This window comes from Leguminivora glycinivorella, chromosome 18 (genome assembly GCF_023078275.1).
Source record: "Leguminivora glycinivorella isolate SPB_JAAS2020 chromosome 18, LegGlyc_1.1, whole genome shotgun sequence".
In the NCBI taxonomy this organism is placed as follows: Eukaryota; Metazoa; Arthropoda; class Insecta; order Lepidoptera; family Tortricidae; genus Leguminivora; species Leguminivora glycinivorella.
Window position 1 is genome coordinate 14,457,209 of NC_062988.1, and position 4,861 is coordinate 14,462,069.

The 4,861-nt window shown below is 34.2% G+C and overlaps 1 non-coding gene across 1 annotated transcript; it reads right to left on the reverse strand.

Moving 5' to 3' along the window:
- Window positions 1-4,239: 4,239 nt before the first annotated feature.
- Trnat-ggu lies at window positions 4,240-4,310 on the reverse strand. The gene has a single exon. It is a non-coding gene; the product is annotated as a tRNA-Thr (tRNA).
- Window positions 4,311-4,861: the final 551 nt, after the last annotated feature.

Consider the following 4,861-nt stretch of genomic DNA (forward strand, 5'->3'; position numbering starts at 1 on the left):
TCTGCATAATTATCTGTCTTCAGATAAGTTTACTACTTAATGTGTATCTCTTACGTTGTTAGATATAAGAACTATAATACTTAGTAAAAAAAATCTTCATGAACACATTTTTTTTAATATGAATGGGCTTACTCTTGACCACATACTAGCCAAAGGCAAATACGTGGCCTACAATGGAGTGAACTCGTCCAAAACAATTTCGTTTTATTCGTTAGACTTTTTTACTACGTAAAAATATTCGTATCTATCGACTTTCGAATAAGTGTTATTGTTGCGAAACTAAAAGAAAAAGTAGTTTCGTACAGAAATCACGCTAATTACTTACTTTATGTTGATGTAACATTGACTAAAATTTACCTATTGCGTCATTTCTTACAAAAAAGATATTTATTTTTAAAAATAAAGTTATTTAAATGTCTTAATAGTATTTTTTCAAGAAACTGTGTCAAATATTACAGAGGCATATCTGTAATCCACCAAAATAATTAATTGAATTCGGAACTTAGAATGGAAATTGAACATGGTTATTAAGTTATTCTCTGTAACTTCTGCTTATGTATTATTAACTAGTTCAGATCCACAAAGCTTGCATAGTATTACGAAACTGAGACACAGGGTGCCCCGTTTAACAGGAGCAATAAATTATTGCAGGAAAGAAGTTGATGACTTTTGTGGAGATATTGATGATGGAGACTTTTTTTTGGATTTAAAGTCTTAATTTGAACGATTCTACGCCCGATATACCCGCATCTGCAAAAATCTCAAAAATTTTGAAATGTGGCCGTTTGGCAGGCTTGGGACTATATATGTTGAACGTATAGGTAGCCTACGAGGAGGAGGTGCGAAGGGAATTTGATTCTGGCTGAAAAACAGCGCTGAAGTGTTAAAATGAAGGCCCACGGTAAGCTCAAGAAGGCTTGTGTTGTGGGTACTCAGACAACGATATGTTACCCGTGTGGGCTGGCATTCTCAGCATCATGCTGACGCCAAAACCATTTGCCACATTATTGTTTAATATAAGATAGAATAATAGCTACATTTATTTAGTTATTTAACATATTTAAATAGTTATATAAGAAACTAAGACTAAACTTAAAAGTCTAAATTCTGTACTTAGATTTAATTTAGTATTAGTTAAGTTTTTTTGTACCTACCTGCTAATTTGTTAATTCGTTTCTGTGGCAATAAAGACATTTCAATTTCTTTTCTACGTACGTAATCATTGATTTTGAACTAATCTCACACATATCAGTTAATCCGAGTCTAACTCAACTGACTGTGAAACTAGTGGGTAAGTTTCTAGGAAGGCATTAGACATTCATCTTGGATATTGACAGAGTTTCAATTGTATTAATTATATTGGTTATGCAAACTTTGGCCACACTGTGTAATATGAGGGAGGAAACCGAATAATTTTAAAGCGTACTGTTGGTCACTTCAAGACTGAAATGTCATATTATAATACTTTTATGGAAATTTCAGAGAATACCAATTAAAAAAATAACATCTTATTGTTACTCAGTAGACATGCGCGAAACAGTGCTTCAAAATGTAATGCCATATCACATCAGCATCACTTTTCCGAGAAAGTAACATCTCACTGAGATGTCACATCATACATCACTCGAAACGTTACCTGACCTTGAACAGCGCTCGGGCGCGAGCGAGATGGCACCATCACAGTCATCACAGATATCAACAAGGCTACGCATCTCATATAATACTCAGTCCAAAATGCATTTTTAACGGCGTTGATGCCATTATGGGGCATAGTATCACTATTCTCCTTGATAGATGTCAAAAAGTTACAAGTAAGAAATAAAATTTGTTCATAAACTTATCACTAATTTTAAGTACCAGTTCTACATTTAATTTTTATGTAAAAATATTTAAAAATATTTTAAGCGGGTTACTCACGTATTAAGTCGTAAATATGTATGAGTCTCACGGGAGTTTTATATGTAAAAATATATATGAAAAGATAAAAATAAAACATGCATTAAAACTTTTTTGCTAAAATTTTCTTAAAGTCATATAACATTCTTTCTTTTGGTCTCAGAAATGCGTGGTTAAAATTATTAGGTTTCGACATCTTACATCCTGTTAAACTGACGGAATGTTCCTGCTAAAGTTGCAATTTCATATCTTTCATCGTTCAAATTTAATTAATTACATATTTGTTAAGTATTGTTTTTTCTGTTGCAGGTAATGTCGTTAGTGTTATGCCGCTGCTCTGAGTTTTTCAGGTAAAAAAAAATAAGTACACCTACAATATTTACGTCATAAAAATAACAATAACTTGTGTCAACATATATATTTTTTTAATAATCTTTGCCTATCACCTCAATCTCAACCTTTTACAAAATACAATACTTTGACATTTTATCATTTGTATTTTATTATTTGTGTTTATTATAGTTAAAAACTTCAAGAGATATCAAACAGACTTTTTAGTAGGTTTTGATTAAAGTTTGCGGCATAAACAGCTGTATCTTTTGATTGCATTGACTTAAAAGTTTGATTTTTTCACAGCTTCAAGAGACAATAAATCTGAGTATTAAGTATAAATTCCAGCTTAATACCTCCACGAGTTCCTAAGAAAAAGGTCTTGGTCTTGACATACGAACGGACAACAATGTGGTTCCGTTTTTTTCCTTTCGAGCTACGGAACCCTAAAAATATACAGAATCTTCTAATCTGCACTGCGGTAAACACACGCTGTCCAAAGTATTAACCTCTATTAGAGTTTAAGCTAACACAGTTAGAAAACTTATAGAACATATTACTTAACAATGTTATGAAAACTTTCCAAATGGTTTGCACCCGCTACATAAGCTTAGTCGTACTGTACACTCGTAAGTTTTAATGATAATTGCTAATCTATACTAATATTATAAATGGGAAAGTGTGTGTGCCTGTTTGTTTGTCCGTCTTTCACGGCAAAACGGAGCGACGAATTGACGTGATATTTTTAAGTGGAGATAGTTGAAGGGATGGAGAGTGACATAGGCTACTTTTTGTCTCTTTCTAACGCGAGCGAAGCCGCGGGCAAAAGCTAGTATACCATACAGGGTGGGCCTTATATAAGGAACAAATAATATTTTTATTTTATTTATTTATTTATTCAAAGAAAATTTACAACATTACAGCTCATACTTATTTATATACATATAGGCCAATGCGCTGTAAATTTGAAAGAGTTAAGCTAATATTATAATTAAAATAAAATAAAAATTATAAGCTCTCACACACAAATAAAACAATTCAGCATTATTAAAAAGATAGCTCACAGAAGCGTATAAAACGAGAGCGAGGCTGTCTAAATCTATCTCTGCACAAATCTAATATGTGCCGTTTCAAGCAAAAGGTATCTACTACTAATATTATAACCCCCAGTTTCCTAAAATGGGTAGTGGAAGTAGGTATGGAGAATTCCGCAATTTTCGAATTTAACGCGAGCGAAGCCGGGGCCAAAAGTTAGTCCTATATATATCGCCCGGTGTTTCCGATCTTCCCACATGTATCTGGAAGTATAAACGTCGCTTAAGCATAAGAACGCTCTATGAAATTAAATTCTGAACAACCCATTTTGTGCTGAAGTCTCCCTTTTATTGGTTTACAAAACTGTTCGCGATGGCATAGGTCTATTTTTTATGGTAAAGTTACCATAACCATTTTATGATTTACTTCCCGTGCGAAGTCGGGGCTTTTAAAGAAAATAATTACTATAAAACATATTAATCCCCGTGCGAAGCCAAGCCGCTTCACTAGTAAAGGCAGACCTGGAGTTAAAAATATATAATAATATCGCGGATAGCTTTGCTGGTTTGGCTGTTTAATCTTTTCCTGATTTAATTTGGTGGAAGTGGTCACATTATTCAGGCCTTTGAAGGGACATTCATTATGTGTATTCAAGTTTCGATGAATTTGAATTTGTTTTAGAATTCTTTGGAGCTGGGTGAAGAAATAATGGCGGACAAAGCTCTTGAACGAAGGTGTAATAATTATTTATAAACCATACTTTAAGGTACCTAGATAATGTTTTGTTCAGAGACGTTGTATACGTATAATATCCGCGCGAAGCCGCTGGTATATCACAAAAAATCTGATAGCAATACTGGTATGTATTTGTTTGCGATATAAAAGGCCTAATAAATTGCCATCCCGTGATTATAGTAATAATTTTCCAATTATTAAATAAATAACATATACAAAGAAAAAGTGACCAAGGCCTCCAAGTGTTCCGAGCTGGAATCGAACCAGCGTTTTCCGTTTACCGGACGGATGCCTGAACCACTCGGCCATCGACCCTTGCCTTCGTGTACCGATGGCTGAGTGGTTCAGGCATCCGTCCGGTAAACGGAGTAAGCTAGTTCGATTCCAGCTTGGAACACTTGGAGGCCTTGGTCACTTTTTCTTTGTATATGACATTTATTTAATGTTTTAATATAATAGTAGTGTGACTACTTAAAAATACAAGTTAAAATATTTTCTTATGAAAATAATTGAACTTGTTCTAAGAGAATCATTTTCCACTTTAATAATTATTGCATATTACAATTTGTGGATTCCGTTTGGAACAATAAACGTTTTCGTCTGGAGAAATTGAGGTTTAATTGCTTCAGCAGATTTCCCTTTGAGCTGAACATGCGGAATCACATATAACTTAACGAACCGAGCGATTAAGAGTGTTTCGTTCTGTTCCCAGAATAATTTGAACTGTTTGAACTTATTATTTGACGACCGATCTGGCCTAGCGGGTGGTGACCCTGCCTGCTAAGCCGCGGCCCCGGGTTCGAATCCCGGTAAGGGCACTTATTTGTGTGATGAGCACAGATATTAAATTGTTCCTGAGTCATGG